Genomic DNA, 10,697 nt, shown 5'->3' with positions numbered 1-10,697 from the left:
CGTGGCATACGGAGCTCCATCGCAGTCTTTAACACTGGTAGCATGCCGCGACAGCGTGGACGTGAACCGTATGTGCAGTTGACGGACTTTGAGCGAGGGCGTATAGTGGGCATGCAGGAGGCCGGGTGGACGTACCGCCGAATTGCTCAACACGTGGGGCGTGAGGTCTCCACAGTACATCGATGTTGTCGCCAGTGGTCGGCGGAAGGTGCACGTGCCCGTCGACCTGGGACCGGACCGCAGCGACGCACGGATGCACGCCAAGACCGTAGGATCCTACGCAGTGCCGTAGGGGACCGCACCGCCACTTCCCAGCAAATTAGGGACACTGTTGCTCCTGGGGTATCGGCGAGGACCATTCGCAACCGTCTCCATGAAGCTGGGCTACGGTCCCGCACACCGTTAGGCCGTCTTCCGCTCACGCCCCAACATCGTGCAGCCCGCCTCCAGTGGTGTCGCGACAGGCGTGAATGGAGGGACGAATGGAGACGTGTCGTCTTTAGCGATGAGAGTCGCTTCTGCCTTGGTGCCAATGATGGTCGTCTGCGTGTTTGGCGCCGTGCAGGTGAGCGCCACAATCAGGACTGCATACGACCGAGGCACACAGGGCCAACACCCGGCATCATGGTGTGGGGAGCGATCTCCTACACTGGCCGTACACCACTGGTGATCGTCGAGGGGACACTGAATAGTGCACGGTACATCCAAACCGTCATCGAACCCATCGTTCTACCATTCCTAGACCGGCAAGGGAACTTGCTGTTCCAACAGGACAGTGCACGTCTGCATGTATCCCGTGCCACCCAACGTGCTCTAGAAGGTGTAAGTCAACTACCCTGGCCAGCAAGATCTCCGGATCTGTCCCCCATTGAGCATGTTTGGGACTGGATGAAGCGTCGTCTCACGCGGTCTGCACGTCCAGCACGAACGCTGGTCCAACTGAGGCGCCAGGTGGAAATGGCATGGCAAGCCGTTCCACAGGACTACATCCAGCATCTCTACGATCGTCTCCATGGGAGAATAGCAGCCTGCATTGCTGCAAAAGGTGGATATACACTGTACTAGTGCCGACATTGTGCATGCTCTGTTGCCTGTGTCTATGTGCCTGTGGTTCTGTCAGTGTGATCATGTGATGTATCTGACCCCAGGAATGTGTCAATAAAGTTTCCCCTTCCTGGGACAATGAATTCACGGTGTTCTTATTTCAATTTCCAGGAGTGTAGAATATAAGACATATGCTTGAGCCAAAGTCTTTGTTTCAAAATCGCAAGAAACTTCTCTTCTGAAAATCGAGTAGAGTTTAGATACACTTTAAGATTAGTAATATCTATTAAATCAAATGAACTCGATGTTTTTCATACTTGTTCCTATCAGCCCGAAATCCTAAAATGACATAACTAGCTGTCTCAAGAGATGTGGTAAATTTCATTTGCCATGACCAAAAATCGACCTCAGGTGCTACACTTTCTACTAAATCCCAGTGACGAAAAGCAAGTGTAGATCTGTATCACTTTTCAGGATGTTCCGTACTGGAATTTGCATTTTATCTGACATACGTACATGAGGCATTTCCCGCCATACCTTTCCCAATATTATTTGTGCATCAGTATCTGGTTTACTAGATATCAATGATGATACATCATTCCTGTCACGAATTAAAACTAAGTCATGGCGAGCATTAAGTATTATCTTCTTGTAGTCTTCACAAATGCCGAGTATCATTTATAAAGGTACACAAAAATTAAAATGTCCATTTCCATCCACCAATTTTTTTAAATTTTCAGTTGAACCCCATCCAGCATTGAGGAGTATATTAGAATGATCTGGTGTGAAAGATGCAATCCCTTTCAGAAGTGTTGTTATTCCTGGATTACGAACATGATCAATAACTTCATTATTAATACAGTATTGAAGTTCAGAAAATAAGAAGAGTATACAGTTCATGCTCAGATCAACATCAGTCGGTTTCTTTTCTCAGAATTTATTATTTTTCCTTCAATGAATAATCTACTCTCGGAAGGGAGCAAATAACTGTTTTCATTTTGTATTACAGTTGACACTGAATCATTGTATCCAAATACTGACTGACCATAAGGTTTATACACATGATTCTCAATGCGATGTACTGAATCACCAAATACAATATTTTCACGAACGTTCAAAATGCTGCTCATGTCTCTTTTTGTACTGATTAACATTTCATGCAGAAGTGCTGGTGTTGTTTAGGATGCTCCTGTATTTATGTTAATTTGTAGCGTAAGGACTTCAACAACTGCTTACTATGTGTCGTTAGCAGTTTCTTTTTATTTTTCCTTACTTTTTTGGTGACACTTCCACTTCCAGCTCAAAATTAACGTATAAACGATTCCCATTATAGTAATCGTCGTAAGTGGAGTCTAACAGTTACTTCTTCCTCATTTAATGGTACAAGATATCTGTCTTTATCACAGATGGATATTATTAAATCTGTTACATGTCGTGCAATTACTGGCATATAAATGGGAGAATTTCGCGTTTCCACTATCTTATATCCAGGGGCTACTGTTAGCCAAAACTGATGTATAATGTGTTTTCGCTCACCATTAATGTAGGAACCTCCTGATATATTACACTCTACATTTAAAACATTTATAGTCTGAATATTTACAGGATGCACTGCTACTACTGTATTTCTATCATTATCATTAGTAGGAAATTTTATCAAACGCCTCTCGAACTCAAGAATTGAGCCAATATTGTTTTCCAAGGAAAAGTTTATATCAGCATTGTGCTTCATTTTGCAATGATGTAGTTTTTTGTCATAATCAAAATCTAGAAATAACTCTTTAGCAATTTGTGGAAGGTTACTATTATATTGATCCTTCAGTCTCAAAATTTCAAGAAAAATATCATGCAATTTATAAGAACCTGTTGGGAGACTAAATTTTTGTTATATATTTTCATATTTAGAAAAATAAAAGTTGCCGTTTGATGGTGTGACATTAGGTATTGAATTGTATGAAAAGTAGTTCAGAAGTGCTATTTCATACACACCATTAGACAAATCTAATGCAGGATTAAATTTAGATACCAAAACTAATGTTTTTCCACTAACAATTAACATTGCATCTTCTCCAGGTTCCATCATGCAAATGCTTACGTTGAAGTGTGAACCAATCCTTTTATTCCTTACTTAGAAATTTTAAACATAGATGAGCACAGTTGTAACCATTAATTGCTTGAAAATTGTCATAATTGTATTTAAAATTACAGTTTTTCATATAGTTCACAATTTCAGTAGGTGGTGGTAGATTACCTAAGCTATCAAAGTAACAAAGTATCATCGCCCTTTTTGTAAGCCATCAAGTGTGATCCAGGTTCATTGGATCTATTAAGGTTTACAATTGCGGTTTCAAATTTTCTAGGTCTTTTGGCTAAAGCATCTCGTATAAAAACTCCTCGAAAATTAGGTATTTTCATCTTTGTTGCATAATAGTGTATATCAATGTTAGTAAGAGCTCGATGTGGTAAACTCGTCGAATTTTTTTTTAGAATTATTTGTTAAATAGAGACCCATACCATTTTTTTTGTATGATGCTAAATAAAGCCCTTTACACTTCTGCAGTGCTATAGCTTCAGTCATTTGATTATGGCGTTGCATCTCTGCTAACCGTTTGCATGCATTCTTTGCATCATTTACTGATTTTGCTATTCCTGATGCTCCTTCTGCAAGACTACCAATAGCTGATAAAGCGGCAAATATTGGTATAAGAGGTAGGGCACCACCGGTTTTTGGAATAGGGATAAAGCGAGTTTTAGTTTTCAGTCCACAGTTCAGAGCCAATTTATGAGCGAACTTAGCTGCTTTATGAAGATTACTATTTTTTTTAATCCCTTTACTGCTCTACCTTCTTTTGTAATTACCTTTTTCAATGTATTTGTGTCTTTACCTGCTTGCTTCTTAACACCCATTCCAAATTTAACTTTCGGTTTCATTGTACCAGCTACACCTAATGCAGCCAGTTTCTCTCCAATTTTTGTGTTTTCGGCTGTTACACGCCCCAAGCTCTTTTTGCCAGTATTTTATCTACTTTATGTCTCTGAAATGTTATCTCGAAATTTCTCGTACACTATATCATGTTCTTTACATGCTTCATCTAAGGGATTTATTCCACGATCCCCACGCTGCAGTCTCTCCTGAAGTTTGGTACCAGGACCACAATATTTGTAGCCAGGTAAGTGCAACTCTATAGGCAGTTTGTTAATAGCCTTGTTTATAAGACCTCGTCCAGTCTTCCTCTGTCTGCGTCCATCCATTGAATGATTCAATGTATAGGAAGAAAGAGCCTTATATACAATTGAAAATGTGTTAACAACATCACTTTTCATCAGAATGCATTTGAAGAAACAAGCTCTTCAGCTACCTGTTAAGAATATTACATTTGCAAACGATTTAGACAGGAGAATTGTTACCGGACTCTGTTCGCTGCATTATTTGTGGTCCTTCAAACTGTGTAAAAACTAATGTTGTTATAAATCTTCTGATCCATGAAAATTGTCTAAAATTTCAAAATCTTTACATATATTCAAAATCATTACATGAAGATAAGTATAAACTCCTTTCACATATATTATCTGGTCTTGAAGGAATCCAGTTTCTCACATTTTCTAATAATGAAGACATTATTTTACCTGAGAAAGTTTTACCATGTTCCGTTTTTATTTTTGATGATGTTGTGTGTGATAAACAGGATAACATTGGGGCTTACTTTAGCATGAGACGACATTATGATGTAGATTGCTTCTATTTGTCTCAAATATTTAGTCGAATTCCAAAGCAACTAATTCGAGATAATGCTAACTTGGTTATGCTCTTCAAACAAGATGAGTGTAATCTGAGACATGTGTACAATGATCATGTGAATACAGATATGGATTATGCAGATTTTCATAGCATGTGTAAGCGGTTTTGCGAAAGTGGACCACATAACTTCTTAGTTATCAGTAAAGATGATAACATAAACAATGGTCGATATCGCATAACGTTCGATGAGTACTTTTGTATATAAAGGGTGTCATAACCTTCTACACTTAGTTGGCATGATGGCTTCTTCAAGAAACGTTCATCTCGTCCTCTCTGAACCAGAAGCTGTAAGTGATATTGCTACAAAACAATATGTTGATAAGTCCTTGGGTTCTATTAGTAACTGGATACCTCAACTAAACTCGTTTCTAAGTGTTCTACAAGTCTCTCCTAAAGCAATAGATTTTGGTAACAAACGAGTTTCTGGTTTGAAAGATCCATTAAATAATAATGATGCATCTACTAAGAGATATGTTGATAGTTCTGTGGCTACTGTTAGAAGATTAATTGACAATGTTGTGTCATGGAAAAAACTTAATGTAATTTTAAAAGCATTCGATATACATGCTGATACTATCAGGCTTAATTCAAAACGGATTAGTAATCTTTGTACACCATCAGAAAATAATGATGCTAGCACAAAAAATATGTGGATGATACTTGCCTACAACTTAAGAAACAGTTGCAGCAAAAAATTGATTTAAATCACAAAAATGTATTAGGTTCAGATAGTGGAACTAATGTAATACAGCTCAAAAGTAAGCGATTAAGTGGGGTTGCAGATCCATTAACTATGAGTGATGCTGTTACTAAAAAATATGAAGATGGTATTTGGAACCAATTAGAATCAAAAATAACATCTCTTCTGCATGATTTTAATCGTTTACATCAGTTTTTGAAATATGTTGCTATAAAGGAAGAAGAGTTTGATGTAAGAAATCTGCGCATTGAAAATGTTTCTGATCCTATTCATACGCATGATGCTGTTAATAAGAAATATATTGAAGATATTATAAAGAAAGTTGATCATAAAATATCATCTCTGGTAAACAATAGCAACGATATTCTCAGAAAAATGTTACAAACGACTTTAAATATGTTAGATCTTTTCAGTGTAACAGATCGAGTGTTTGATATGCAAAGTAAACGTCTAATACACATACAAGAACCAGTATTAGATACTGATGCAGTAAACAAAGCATATGTAGATAAGAAATTTTCAAAACAGAAATTGATTTTGCGATTAAATAGCATACCTTCCACAAATCCAAGTGATACACGGTATTTGCCAAATAACGGAAAATATGAAAATAATTTACCATACACTGGTCACATGATACTGCATTCTGTAACGCCTGACGTAGAAGTAATAACATTTGAACATAATGAAATCAAAGCCAATCTTCAATTACAGATACCTATAAGTGTGAAGGAAGGAGATTGATTTAGTTTCAATAAACCATATCCTATCCAACTAGGAAATTACGGCTAACATTTAGAGTTTGAGTATGAACTAGTAAACTAGTATAAAACCTTAACGTTTCAGATATCTGAGCCAGATGAGACTTAACCTCATAAACTGTCTCACTTGATATAAGATGTTTCAACGAATTGTCAGTCACAACATGAAGTTGAAAAAACGAATTTTATCTGCTAGAAAAAATATACGAAAAAAGTTTCTATCACTTAAGGCAAAAGAAAATAAGAGGAAAGTAGAAATGGAAGAAAAATTACGACCAGTTTCTGAGCCTCTGAGAGAACTTCTATCAATCAGCAAAAGGAAAGAGGTTTCATATCCTGTATCTGTACAAACAGATATCACTAAGGTACAAAGTACTGATGTTAAATGCGAACTTGACTTACCTGAAGAAACTTTAGCTTCATCAATTTTAAACAAAATTCCTATTAGAGAACGTGATGAAGTGTATGGAATGAGATATGATCCTAATAATGGGTGGATGATAGGAAGTGAGAAAGTGATAATTGATGGGGACGATTTAGTTATTAATGGTATAACATATAATGGAACAAGAGGACTGTACCATTTACTGTTTAGAAAGAGGCCCTCCAAGAAAACATACAAAAGCTGATCTTTCAACGTATGGAAAAATTTTGAAAGCTACTAATGCACATAGGATAAACTATGCTAGTTATAAACCTGTTAATGCTAATAAGAGTGTCAAGTACCAGACAATTATAAAAGGTCTGCAGACGTATATGGAACCAGATATAAGACTAATTCGCGAAGAATCTAGAGCACAATTATTAGAAGAACATCGTCAACTGAGTGATGATACTTCAGAAAGTGAACCAAATATTCAGAGTGGTAAAAATATCAGTAAAAAGAAGAGAAAAATTCCCTGTTCTAAAGCAGTGGAAAATATACAATAACAATTTACCTGTAGATTACGTGCATTGGGATAGTCCAAATGAACTTGTTGAACGACTTTGCTTCTTACATGGTTCAAGATCTGCAGGCAATACATCTCATGAAAATGAAATTATTTCTATCGAAGAAGAGGTGAGAGAAGCTGGAATAATTATGTAACTTTATGAGTTACCACATACTTGGGTAGGGATTCTTGATACATGTACAATATAAGTCATGAACATCAAACTAGCAGCTGCATAGTGTCTGCTAACTGACTACAGAGAGCAAGCTTCATGATGTACCTCACATTTCTTGAGTGGTTGGAAACCTTTCAAAACGGAAATTGGTTCAAAGAACTTTTGCAGTCTGAGAAGCTAGCACATGCTGGTTTCTACAGCCTAATCGCCAACATGATGATGATGATGATGATACTGTCAAATGTATCTATTGTGAAACTGAACAGAGTGAGTGGCAACTGGGTAAAGATCCACTAGTGAGACATTTATGTCACTCTCCAAAATGTCCCTTCGTGTGGTCTACAGCAACTGATTTATGTAAGCAATTCATGTTTAATGAACAGAAGCTTGCACATATCAGACTACCTACATGGCCTCAGTACTGCTCTCGGATAGCACGTAAAGAATCTTTCAAAAATTGGTCAAAATATCTACCAGTATGACCAGAAAAGTTAGTAGAGGCTGGTTTCTTCTATACTGGCACTGGTGATTCTACAATCTGCTTGTATTGTGGTGGAGGACTACATGATTGGGAGGTGGGCGATGACCCATGGCAGCAGCACACATTCTGTACCCTCATTGCAAATACTTACGGCTTAAGGACAAAATAATACATGAAAGAAAGTCATATGATGAACATGATTAAAATAATCTGTCAATATATTCTATCTACACTTTTGTACTACAATAAACAACGCTAACAAAGTGAAAAAGTTACTTTTTTATTACCTTATCATTGTGTGTGTGTGTGTGTGTGTGTGTGTGTGTGTGTGGCGCATTAGAGAGAGGAACAGAGAGAGAGTTTGAAGGCAATGCAATGACCCCTCTAAAACAAAATCAAAATATTAAAATCTTAGCCTCAAGGCTAGAATGCATACAGCAAAACAACAATGGATGTTATCAATGGTACGAACCATAGGGCTATAACGTCACATCACTGAAAATTACTAATTTTTTACTCTTAACAGAAATTGAAACGTAAGTCCATAAGCTACAGGAAAAACATGTTAGAACTTGCAACGCCAAGTAAAAACACTACAACATTCAATGACGTTACAGATAACATACATCAACACTGTTATCACATGGCGTCACCTGATGACATCACCAATAAGACACTTCAGCACCCTTATCACATGTCATCTGATGACGTCACCGATAAGACATGTCAGGACCCTTATAACATGACGTCATCTGATGACGTCACCGATAAGACACTTCAGCACTCTTATCAATAACGTCATCATATGACGTCATTCTGACATCACTGATAAGAGCTCGAGGGCCCCCGGCCGTGGCTGTGCTTGAACATACATACGCTATCTACTGCTTAGCGCCGTGGTGACTTCATCTTCTTCCACCTCGAAAGGCAGTTCGAATACATGAATCGTTCGTAGGCCAAGTCCTGCATGGTCGACATCCACAGCCCAAAGTTGCCGTCGGAGTGTCAACATTTTAGTCCATGTCGCGTCCATTGAATAATCTCCTTGCAGGCAGCGTCGGAAGTCATCATAACATCAACGATGCTGCTAATGATCGATAGGTGTATGCCGATGAGATCGTCACGGGGGACCTTCACATCTTCGCGTAGGAAGCTTTCGACTGCTAGAGCTTTGGGTCGCAAGTATTCATTTGAAAAGGTGAACTTAAGGGTGTTCTTCTTGTAAGAGTTGACTATTATAGCTTGTTCGACCGGCACTGAGACAGTATGAAAGGTTCGCAGCTCTCATGGTGTCGGGTAAAATCGCAATTACGGCTGTGGACGAAACCCACACACCGTTATAGACACGCGGAGTGTGTAAGAAATTATTTGTAACTTTTTAGCCTTTCCCAACGGATATGTTGCAATTACACTTCTCTTGTGGCTAGGGCGAGAACAGTGACCATTGCAAAATTTTCGACCTGAAAAGTTCTGCTGCCTGCATAGAAATGGCGAAACTAGTGTAAATACAGACCGCCAGTGGTGTCAGTAAGTATGCCAGAGGATGACCGTTCCGTTATTTTCATAGTAAAAGCTTTTCTGATTTTCAGTTGTCTTATGTAAAGTAGCCAATGGTCTCGCCACAGTTGTAATACCGGTTTCCTTGAGATCACTGAAGTTAAGCACTGTTGAGTTTGGCTAGCGCTTGGATGGGTGATTGTCCAGATCTGCCCAGAGCTGATGGCAAGCGGAGTGCACTCAGCCATTATGAGGTCAATTAAGCTGATACTTGAGTGAGAAGTAGCGGCTTCACTCACGCAAGCTGACAATAGCGGGGAGAGCTCTGTGCTGATCACATGTACCTCCTATGGGCTGTAGATAACACGGCGATCGGTCGGTGGTATTGGACTTCAGAGGCCTGTTAAGATGGAATTAATGTAAAGTGAGACACTTATATTATTCTTGTTATCTCACTTACACGAAGAATAAATCGTTATGAGTAAATCGTTATCATATCAATGTGTTGGCCCACAGGTGTTGTTGGTTGCTTTTTTATCTGCGGGTTGACTGTTCCCTCGGTAAACTACTAATGTCGACGTGATGTCTGATTTTGAAGCGTGGCCACATTACTTGACCAAGGTGTTATGTCTATGTATCCATACATCAAGCTGAATAATACAGATCAGATGGCCTTGTAAACACTTTTGTACAAAACGCTATGAGGTGTCATTCTATCCCTAATTTCGCACAGATTAATATTATTTAATTTTTTTTCAGGCGACTGTCAACAGCATCGATATACTTGGAGAAATCCATGATACAAACTGTTCTATCTCCCAGACGGGATTCGATCATGGGCCATCTTTACAGCAGTAGAACAGAAATGGAAATAAAGCGAAAACTGTGGATATCCACAAAAATTACATTTTCATGGGAATTATTAGTCGAAAAACTTAAGTGTATTTACGAAAAATATCTATTGTGACAACTTCACGCATCATACATTCTGTTTACCCAGGAAAGTATACACCTTTGCTGACTTGAAAAAGACTGAAAATGATACTTAACGCCATAATACCAGCTTAAGCAAGCAGAAGAGATTGAAAACATGAAACCATATAACAGCAGTAAGCGCACAGCACGACTGCTCAGGCACAACAGCACCCAGTAGGTTTGCAAAAAGCTGATCAAAGAAGCTACAAGCCAAAGTCAAAGAGCAAGATCAAGGATCAAGATCAAGGGACAAGTTCCAAAATACTCATCGACTCAAAATGAAATAAAAGAAAAGCAATAAAAGAAGTTACATATGTGTAAAAATATATTTTT

The sequence above is a fragment of the Schistocerca nitens genome, chromosome 4 (assembly GCF_023898315.1).
Source record: "Schistocerca nitens isolate TAMUIC-IGC-003100 chromosome 4, iqSchNite1.1, whole genome shotgun sequence".
Classification (NCBI taxonomy): Eukaryota; Metazoa; Arthropoda; class Insecta; order Orthoptera; family Acrididae; genus Schistocerca; species Schistocerca nitens.
This window is presented reverse-complemented; position numbering follows the sequence as displayed.